The sequence below is a fragment of the Epinephelus lanceolatus genome, chromosome 9 (assembly GCF_041903045.1).
Source record: "Epinephelus lanceolatus isolate andai-2023 chromosome 9, ASM4190304v1, whole genome shotgun sequence".
Lineage (NCBI taxonomy): Eukaryota > Metazoa > Chordata > Actinopteri > Perciformes > Serranidae > Epinephelus > Epinephelus lanceolatus.
Window position 1 is genome coordinate 14,739,621 of NC_135742.1, and position 11,625 is coordinate 14,751,245.

Genomic DNA, 11,625 nt, shown 5'->3' on the forward strand with positions numbered 1-11,625 from the left:
AAGAAGTCCAGTCTGCTCTGGCTGGTCAGCGTTTCCAGGTCTTCCGCATCTTGCCATCTCTGCACTGTCATTGCAGTTGCAGAATGACTATAACCGAGAATAGCATCACTTTTTATTATTAAAAATCACCAAATAAAAGCCTCTTAACACAACCAGACATGCTCCAGCTGGATTATGATCCAAAATTGGGGCTAACAACATCAGCAATCAAGATTACGTTTCCCTGATGTTAGCATGTAGCTTCATTTAGCAGCGTAAGCAATGTAATGTAAACACTTGCAGTAGCGTGCCTGGAGCAGATGACCATATTAAGAAATTTGGCACACTATAATGTCATTCTGTGGCCAGAGTAGAAAAACTGTTGGAAACGGGAGTATTCAGAGCGGTCTGAGGCCTGAGGTTTTTGCTCACAGGGGTTACTTCTACATACATTTACCTCATTATCTGAAACTTTGCCCATGTTTAATATGAACATCTTTAATTTTGACAGTATATATAGGACACAAAATACCGTAAAGCATAGATTCCCTTTAATATTAACGTTTAAAGTTTTGCATGACCTTGAGCATGTCTCTCTATGTAGCTGAATCAGCTGGTCATTGTGGTTTTGGAATACAATTAAAAATCTCACAATTATAATTTCAGTTTAGCCCATACAGATTAAAAACAGAGATGTTTCCAGCAGGAATCCTCACATTTCCTCTGATTCCAGGCCATGATAAGTAGCCTTCTCTTAACCGCAAAAATTCCAACATATAGTAGAACAAAAATGGGAAAATACGTAGTTTGGTGTATATGATTGACAGACATTCAAGTAGTTCTGTTCCTGAGTGGGAAAATAACTGAGTGAGCAAGGGAAGTGGCCTCTTCCCTAGTTGTTCTTGCTTGTTTATTGTAATTAGAGCTATAAATGAAACTCTCTGATGGGGATGGGGGGATGGGGGGATGGGAGAATGCACATTGGCCCACAAAGACAAAAAAATGTGTGTTGTGTTGTGTGTGTGTGTGTGTGTCTATCTTGGAGAGCAGCCAGAGAGGTGGGGGTGGGAGGGCAGTCAGCGTTTTTCAGACTACATGAATGAGGCCCCACCGGAGTGAGCTTCCTGTGTGAGGGCTATAAAAACAAAACCGGAGCTAAAGAATGCAGAGTGCTCCCACATTCCTGAACATTCTGCCAGGTACAGGACACGCCGCATGTCCCCTCTTTCCTTGGATAAAAAGAAAAATACAACAATTCCCATGATGCATCACCGCTGATTGAAAACAAGCAAACATACAAATGCACGTCTCTAACCATAAACACTGCAGTAGTAGAGATAATGCTTGGAGCTCTGCTGGTGGTCCACAGAGACTGTTCATTACATCCCACAATGCAAAAATGTTTGTTGCACAAAAACAGACAAGAAATAGATGATTTTTCTTTTATGAGAGCCCTAACAAATATGTGGCTGAATTGCACCTGGTTCAAACAGGTTTATCCCCCTGAGACCATTCATGCCCCCAGCTAATTTCTGCCCATTAAATCATTAAATATATTGTCATAAAGTTCAAATTTTTCCCAGAGGTTTGTGTCAAAGGAAAGCTCACTGAGTTTCCAAAATGGAAAATGTTCATCCTCTGGATCTGCCCGTTAGATTGTTCAGTATCTTGTGTGTAAAATTTGTATCATGTCCAGAAGTTTGTGTGAGAGCAAAGCTCATTAAGCATTTACAATGGAAAAGCTTCATCCTGTTGGGAGCATGCACATACTTACAAGATGTCACAGCAATCTGCATTAGATTATTAGATACCTTATGCACACAGTTCTGATTTTGCCCAGCTAGGTTTGTGTCAGGGTAAAGCTCACTGAGTGTCCAAGATGGAAAAGGTTCATCCTCCGGAGAGCATGAACATACTTACAAATGTCACAGAAAATTGCTCATTAGATTGTTCAATATCTTGTGTGCAAGGTTCATTTTATATCCAGAGGTTAGTGTAAGAGAAAAGCTCTTTGAGCGTCCAAAATGGAAATGGCTTATCATCTTTGGAGCATGAACATACTTACAAAATGTCACAGCATTATGCTTATTGGATTATTAAATATCTTGTGTGTTAAGTTCATACTACGTCCAGAAGTTTGTGTATGAGGAAAGCTCACTGAGTGTCCAAAATGGAAATAGTTAATCCTCTTGGGAGCATGAAAATACTTACAATATGTTGCAGCAATCCCCCCATTAGATTATTCAATATCTTGTGTGTGAAGTTCATATCATGTCCAGATGTTTATGTAAGAGGAAAGCTCATTGTTCCTCCAAAATGGACAAGGTTTATCCTCTAGAGAGCATAAACATTTTCACAAAAGTCACAGCAATCTGCCCATTGGATTATTCAATATCTTGTGTGTAAAGTTCCTATCATGTCCAGAGGCTTGTGTAAGAACAAAGCTCTATGAGTAAAATGGAAAAGGATCATCCTCTTGGGAGCATGGACATACTTACAAAATGTTACAGCAATCTGCCCATTAGATTATCCAATATCTTGTGTGTAAAGTTCTCATTTTGCCCAGAGGTTAGTGAAAGAGAAAAGCTCATTGAAAACATATAGGAAAGGTTCATCTTCTGGGGACCATGAACACACTTACAAAATGTCACAGCAACCTGCCCATAAGATGTTTAATATCTTGTGTCTAAAGTTCACATTTGTGCAGAGGTTTATATGAGCGTACATTGAGTGTCCAAAATGAAAATAAATCATGGTCTGGGGAGCATGAACAATGCCCGACAATCTTGCAGTAACTAACAATTAGATTTTTATATTCATTCTATGCAAGATGAAATTTAGGCTGATGATGGCAATAGAAGAAAAGTCACGGAGGTCTTCAAAAACATTTGAATTCATTCTCTGAGGACTACGAATAACAACAGCAGCTCAGCATGCTGTTGCTTTTGTCTGTTACTGAAAGAAAACATTATGAGTAGCCGCCTCTTTTACAAGAAAGTAATTTAGTGAGGAGAGAATAATAGAATCAGCTGGAGTAGCCACCAGTCTTTAATGTCAACTATTTTTAGCAGGCAGTAAAAAAGAGATTAGTAGACGTTTGTACTTTTATTCTACATTTTCCAGTAACACTGACAATGGGTGTGGCTGTGGCAGGATGTTGATTCCATCATGCCAGTACCATACTAAAACCCAAAGACAACATTTTCTGCTGTGTTTCTGCTGCTATTTCAAGCCTTAGCCACCTACAAAAACATCTAATGTCCTGTACTAATTCTAAATTAGATTAAGCCTGGTACAGAATTTTATTTTTTAGTCACAGCAAATGTGATTTTAGCCTAAAATAATGTTTTATAAGCAGGGTGTAACAAGTCTGAGCCTCTTCCATCACTGAGGACCTCGCCCCTGAGAGTGGGCAGGGTGCTGCAGTGCTGAGGTCAGTGGATGATCTCATGTGAGCTGCTGACCAGGCCCACATGTTTGTCTAATCACACTTCCTGCAGAAGCAACAAGTGCTTGTAATGCCACTGTGTTAGAGCCTAATCACTCCAGTCATATCATATCTAAACAGAGAAAGTACTAAAATGATTCCTCTTTTCGTAAGTGCACACTCAGTTCTGCTTGTAGATTTACAGGAAGAAGTTTATTTTCTTACTTTAACAGGAATAAACAGCAAAGTAATGTTGGGCTGACGTGGTTAAAAGCTGTTTTCAGCAGGTTTTCTGATGTTTTAAACAGTAAAATAAAGATAAAATGATGATTAGACAAATTAAGTGTGGATAAGAACATCATGTAAATCCAAAATCAGCAAATAATTTCGACTAAACCTGCTGACTGATATTTACTGAATGGAAGGTGTAGTTAAGTGGTGAGCAGTAAACTTCTGGCTGAGCAGCATAACCACCTCAGGGGTGACACGACACACACGTGCTTGTTAGACATAATTAAATTTCAGCAGGATACAAACACTAGCACATACTGTACCCACCACACTACTTTTAAAACCATCACATGCTCCAGTTTTGTTTAAACACACAGCAGTGTAAACATTTCAGGCATGCTGCGTGCTGAACAATACAAGAAGCAAGAACACTGATGTTATCTTTGTTTTCAGAAGAGAGGAACAAGTCTGACCCCACACTGCCAGCTACCATGAAATCATCACCCGTCTGCAGATAACCACACCGACCAAACTTTCCAGTCGCACTGTCACATGAACACAGCAAGTCTCATGTGACAGAGAATAATGAAGATGTCATTTTCCACACCTGTGGAGACACAGCATTTGAATCGAAGTGTCAAATGTGAATGTGAAGACAATGGAGTAGAAGCGCTGCTGTCCTTGTTGTGATCACACGCAGGTGCTTCAGTGTGCTGTACTTATTCCATCTTGTGAAGGGCTCAGCAAAAAAGATAAAATGCCTTTATTTTACTTGCTATATGTATTTAAAATGCACCAGCACTGACCCTGATGAAGCAACACATTCTCACTCTGACCTCATCACATATTGATGTTTGGTCATGGACTTTCCACGTCCACATACGACATGCAAGGTACCCTGGGTGCATTGGTTGTTGACGTTCTGGGATGTCGTGTCAGGTTCTGCCTGTTACATATACATTGTCTTCTTTTGAAATACACTTCTGATTTCACAGGAAATTTAACATTTACATACAGTCTCTTTCAAAATAAACGCACTACATCGGTACAACACCACAAATTGACTCCTATGGGAGGCGAACACTGCTCTCTTGGGTGAAGTCAGTGTTTGTTAGACATATCCACCACCCCTCCGATTGGTCTGAGGCCACTGGGCACTGTTAAACTATAACAGTGACTGGCTGGGTATCATTTTGACATTAAAGGATGCCTTTTTTTTGTTGTTGTTGGTTTCCAGCCCCGCAAGTCACTGCCCAAGTGTCGGATTTTGATGACTTTGGAGTGAGACTGGGCTCGATGAAGCCCTATGTTGGTCGCAACGCGTTTGTCATTTTAAATTCATACTGCCATGAAAAATAAAGGCATTTTATATATTCTATTGAGACCATTTTCCATCAGTGCAATGAGCCCTTCACAAGATGAAATAAAATCAAATTTGAGTTGTTTGTTTTATATGTTTTTGTAGTAAATTATCACGCATGTTAAAGTGGAGATTTTCAGCTTCATATGTTGTAGCAACTTTAAGTAGATTAAGAAAAAGTGAAAATATAATGACAAATTCTCAGGGGATCAACTTGAAGGTCTTAACACATGCTTCCTTTCTCTCTCGCTCACACACACAGTTTTTCATGAAAGGATTGTACCGCTGGGACTGTAACGTGAGGCCGGCGCTGGTGGGAGTGGTCCTGTGTTTCTTCCCCACAGACTCAGAATGTGATCAGCCCAGAGCCTTGGTGCTCAGTATCCCCTCTGCCTCCTGAGTCTGTCAGCTGTGTCAGGACAGGGTCTCCCCCTTTGCCTCAGTCGGCCCAGACTCTGATCAAAGGCCAGCACAGACCCAACTATAATTGAAAACAGATCCAGCCAGAATCCCCCTCCAGCAGGAATATGCTGAGTACAGGCAAACGCCTGGCATTCCAAAAGCATGAACTCTGCAAAAAAGAGAGAGAGAGAACAGAAACAACACTTGAAGTTTGCTTCTGCTTTACATGTACAATCTGAGGGAGGGGGTTACTTTGTGCTAGAAAGCTGTGGCCCCGCAGTGCATGTCGTTATTTAGTGTCAGCATTGTAAAAATTAAGAATGAAGATTTACAATTCTTGAAATGGGATCATGTTGTTTGATCTTCCATGTGAGACAGATTACCTGCGTGACACCCAGGATAAAGAAATAAGCCTGAAGCAAGATGCCACAAAGTGCTGCTTTAGTCAGTTTTTAAATGTGCAGGTGCTTTTTCAAGATGCACACTTGAAGTGATGAATATTTAATAAGCATGTCTTCATTTTAACATTGTGACACATGGATTCTGACTTCTGGCTTATGCCTTTTGTCTTTATAAACCAAAATCCTGCAATATACATTTACACTCCTATCATTTCATGATTTAAATTCTAGGCTAATGTTGTTAGTGCTAATGCCAATGTTGCTCTGCATCTGCTGGATGCTTGAAAAAGCAACTGTTTGCTGCCAAGTTCCCCAGGTCAACTTAATAGGTAACAGGTTAAAGGTTGTTGTCACTGACTTACTGCAAGAGGTAGACTCAGAAACAACAGTTTAATTGCCCAACATGTCTGTGCAGTGTCTCTTCTGGTTGTTTGCCAATCTTACTGTGACAACAAGAAGTCACTGCACCCAGCTGTAGCACCCTGTTAAACCAGTGAGGTTTAGAGTTGTTAGCAAGCATATTTTTCTTAATTTTTGGACATAGTAAGGCTTCTTGTTGCCTCCTGCTTCCAGTCTTTATGCTAAGCTAAGATAAGCTAATCGGCTACTGGCTCTAGCTTCATAGTTAGCATACTGATATTTATATAATTAGGGGTTTATTTGATAGGGATAAAGCATTTTAATGAATATTAGCGTGAAATATAAGATGTAAACATGCAAGAGTGTGCAAGAATGTACATCTGTAGTCCCTTGGCAGGCAACAAAAACAATGACCAGAAAGTAGCAACCATCGTGTCATTCTTAGTAAGACAGCAAATTTGCTTGTTTCCAGAAATGTTTGATGTAAGGCTGCGTTCAGATCAACTTGCACGTGCCCTCTCATTCATTTCAACAAGGCCAGCCTGGCAGCACAAGGGGAGAGGTGCCAATGTAGGGGGCTCCAGAAAAAACACAATGCGTCATCTGGCCAAAAAGTTTAAGCTGATGCAACTTTTACCAGACCACAACACAACATCATCTGTCAAGGCCATCGGGTGGGCAACCAAATATGTGAATACTGTTCTTTTTCTCTCATGAAATCATATGTTAAAACCCCAAATCCTCAGCGTAAAGCTGACGGACGAGCAGCTGAAATGTACAGGTCTAAATCTACAGACATCTGACAAGCACAACTACAAAGTCCTTGTTGCAATAGGGAGCACCAGACAGCAGCTGTTTCAACACACCGTGCAAAAACAACATGTTCTCGTAGTCACTCCTTGACTTGAAATATGGCACTGCAATCTAAAACAAACCATTTCCTTAAAACTGAAATCCTGTTTGGTTTTGCACTTCCTCTTTCAATAATATGGCAATATTACAAGAAGAATAATGACGGATGAAATCTTTGTGGTTTGCCTCAGGGCACTTCCTGGCATTCTAATGTGACATTGGGAAGGCTTTAATCAGCTGAAGCAATGAGAGGAAGTCAGGGTCAAACTGTGTAAGTGTGAAATTATGTTGTGGGATTGCAAGAGCTCTAAAGAGGGCGGTGATGGGCTGATGGTGATTAGTTAGCAGATGTGAAATGATGCACAGGTGTGATGGTGAGCAGAGATGATGGATTTAGAGGACGACTTTGACAAGCATGTTAACTTATGAGCCTGAACTCCCAGTTTTAGGGGGGTTTTGTCCTTGTTTCTTGGCTTCACCAAAGATTCAGACCTGAGTGTTGCACATGGAGGGTGCAACAGGAATTGGGTGTAATCTGCACAAGAATCTCGAGACGCTGATTCAGTCCTTGTGAAAGCAATGCGGGTAAATGTGGCGTCAGTGCCGGGTCATTAGAGGGGAAAACCCTGTCCTCTGGGCTACCGTTGTGCCTCTCAGTGCCAGCTATTGAAACTGATGGAAAACAAACCAATTTCTAGATTAGGGAGTGTGTAAACAAGTCTTATGAAAACAGAAAGCTCCTCAAGAAGAAAACAGATCAGAAACTGCTGTTCAGCTGTGATAGAGGTGAAAACATGCTGTCACATGATTGCTTTTTTCCTTGTGTGAGAGCAGTAAACGAGCAGCTGGGAAGAGGTTTGGCCAGATTTTCTCATTTTTGGGTCGTCACCACACTGAAGACAAAGGTACAGAATGTCTCTGGGTCACATTTTGTGAATTCCAGAGAGCTGCTGCAAGTCCAGAAGGAACAGAGCCAAATCTCAAAGGAGCAGTGATGACCACTTATTTTGGAAAATGTGATGTTTCCCATTAGAGCTGACATGCTATCATTGCCTAGATAACAAAGTCTCCCAGCACAAATCCTCCAGAAAATCACATTCTCCATGTTTTCACCCTTTAAGCGATTACACTTGTGTCATGCTCTGTTATCATGTTCCCCCGCAGCATCTGGAAGGTACGCTGCTCTTGTGGCCATGGCTTTCACACACTTGATGTTTGTGTCAGTGGAATGTGGTCAGCTGCTGACGCTGTTGTTTCTCAAGAAAAGTCCAAGTCTGAATCGAGGGCTGTTGTTTCCTGCATGCTAGACTGTGGTGAGTAAGAAGCCCCCACTTTTTTTTCTTTGATTAACTGCACTGCACAGAAGATGAAGACCTCACTCAAAACATTTGCTTTAAACAATGTCACAATCCTGCAGAACCAAAAATACCACTACATATTGTTCTAATCATATATGGGTCTAATATTGTTCCAAAATGTTCTCAACCCAGTTCGTTTTCTAAACTATATGTGCTTAACATTTATTAGTTCTACTAATTCAGAACAACCAACGCTTATGGCCGGGAAGAGCAAGAATGTGAAAACAGGAGCACCCATTTCCCCGGGTGTTGGCAGTATTGACAGAAGGCCTGAGGGATGAGGTTACTACAGGCTGTGTGCATCTTGTTGAGTTTATGTAGACAATGAAAAGCAGAGATTGCAATAAAAAGACACAGGACAGGAAAAGAGAAGGGAGATGCTGAGTTTCTAGCTTCCATATGACAGGATATGATGAGCCATGCTTGCAATGTAGATCTACAGACGGTAATGTTGGTCTGTTGGCCTTTATCCCAGAAATATGTGATCATCTATGGATTTTCATGAAATTTTCAAGACGTTCATGGTCCCCAGAGGGTGAAATACTGACTTAAATCTTTCTAGGGCCGACTCAGAATTATGTCAGTCGAATCAGATTTGGTTGTTCAGTAGGACTATTCGACTATTTGTAGAGTTTGAGAGCTTGAACGAGGTCAGCGGGACATTCAGTGTGACAGTGACACTCACATAATATAGTAAACAAGCTTACTGTGCCAGCAATGGATCAGAAATGTTGATGTTAAAAATGAAAGATGAAATGTTACGCAAAACACATAAGATAATGTTATTTTGGAGCCTTACAGGGCAAAGCCTCTCCCCCTCAAGGCAACTCCCCCCATGTACAAAGTTGCCTGTACCAAAGAGCAGCGTGAAAGTGGAGAGCGCTCACTCCGCAGCAAAATGATGTCACCAGAAGTACACTGCACAGTGATTGACAAAAACAAACAAACAAAAAAAGACTTCTGGACTTGAAGCAATGTCAGTCAACTGAGGGATCCCCAGCCGATGATTTGAATCTCTGGCTTTCAGAGGGCAGCTCTGATGTTTCCCAGACGTGTCCTTCAGGGCAGTGGTTCCCAATTGGTGGGTCACGGCCCAAAACTGGGTCACAGGTTGATTCTGAATGGACCACAAGTGACTTGCGAACGTATCAGCTTTGTAAAAAACACACTTTTTGTTTAAGTACAGTGAATTTCCAGCACGGAGCTTTTATTTTTAAGAGCTATTTCCTTCTATAGTGTAAGTAAAGGACGAACAGCTAATCTGAGACATGACCAAACACAAGTATGACGCTGAATATATTAAACTGTGTGGACCTTGAACTAATGACTAAGGAGAAATCTGGACCCACTGGCTGGATCAGTTGGGAACCACAGCTGTAGGGTCATCGGCATGTTGATATCTTTGGTTTTTAGTGAAATGTCTCGACAACTGTTAGGTGGATTGCTGTAAAATTTGGTGCAGATATTCATGATTGAAGGAGAATAATTACACACATCAAGCACACACGGCTATCAAGACACAGCATATATGAAGGAAAAAAGTAACAACCTTGTCAGGTTGTAATGACCAGAATTGACCCGATGACGATGCAAACAGGATCGAAACATTGTCCTGATTAAACTTCTGTGGCATGCAGTAGGTGCGCAGATGTTGCTTTTTTCTTCATGTACAGTTAACGGTGGTGCCAAAAGGATGAATCATAGTGACCTTGGTGATTCCCCTGACTTTTTATCTAGCACCAACGGCAGGTCAAACTTTTTACTTTACAGAAGGCGATACAGCCTCTGGGGACAGACCCCAGATTTTTTGGCATTCTGGTTTGATTTGGGTGGAGGAGGCGAATTTCCGTTTCCGACTTCCATTTATATATAAGTAAATATGCTGAACCATTGCGATGGATTCAGAGTTTGCAGTGACGCCAATTATGTTCCGCCTTGTTAGTTCACCGCACGGACCGTTTAACCTGGCAACAACTGCAGCCGGTTCTAACGTGATTGGTCAATATCACGCGGACTACAAACAGCCTACAACCGTAAACCAGGGCTCTTCCGCTCTTCTTCCGGAGGCAAGATCTCCTGGGTTTGCCTACAGACTCTACATTCACTGAATGTAGAGTCTGTATATGGAGACTAGTGCTCCTCTGACTTTCCCTCTGGCACCATCATGGGGGTTGACATTGAGTGAAGGTTTCTATAGACTCTAAGTCCTGTTGAAATTCATCTGCCCATCCCTGCGGAAACGTCTTCATTAACTATACATAGAAGAGCTCTAATGTTTAAGAGAATGCCTTTTTGCATTTTATCACAGCACTGAGTAGCATCATAGCAGTTAGTTAATACATTCTCAAATTTGCAATCAATTAGATACCTTGGCAGGAGAATATGCAGTTGGCAACCTGTTCTGTCAGTGTTTTTGTACATTTCTGTATTCTGGTTTCCAGCAGTGGCAGACGAGGACGGAGCAGAGGGAGGGAGGTCTTGATAGGTAACCTGCTCATGGGAACATATTAACATATATAGACATATTTACAGAACTGGGTGTTGCTTCCTAAGAGCCAGTTGTGATGAAAGCTGCTACGTGTTATATTCTGCACAGCACTGCTGCAAAGTAGTTCACCTCAAGATGGTAAACAAAGGGCCAACGTTGGACAAAACTGTTGACGTGCACAGGGATAAATTAGACCATCTGTGTGAGGGCAACATGTTATCTCCAGTAAGTGCTGTCCTGCATCTTTGTTATCTTGGTTATAGCTTTTGGAGATGACAGCTAATGAAAAACTATTTTTGACCTTTTCCTGTTGACTACGTGTTCGCTGTCATATGCTCCGGCACTTTTAACAGTGGCCAGATGTCCCAGATGGTTGGCCGGGCCCTGCGCTGTCAGCAGATCTGAGAGCCGAGCGTGAGCTAAGCGTGAAACACTGACACGGCACACTGGTCCTCCAGGGATGCAGCCAAGGAAACCTGCAGAGATGCACACTTTGCTCCCTTTGTCTTCCTGCCATTATGAAATGGGAAGGTGGGTACATTACATGGGTCGTATAAATTCTATAGTGTCAGTGTGTGAGGTGCTTTGAGAGCCATTTAAAGGCATATTAACCATTTAACACATACATACAGATTTTAATGTCTTTTTTCCCAGTGTAGTCAGACTCATACTCTGAAATGAAATGATCAGCCATATTCAGTTCAAATCAAATGAACAACAGAAAATGAGTTACTGCAAATTTAAAGGAATACTTCACCCCAAAACGA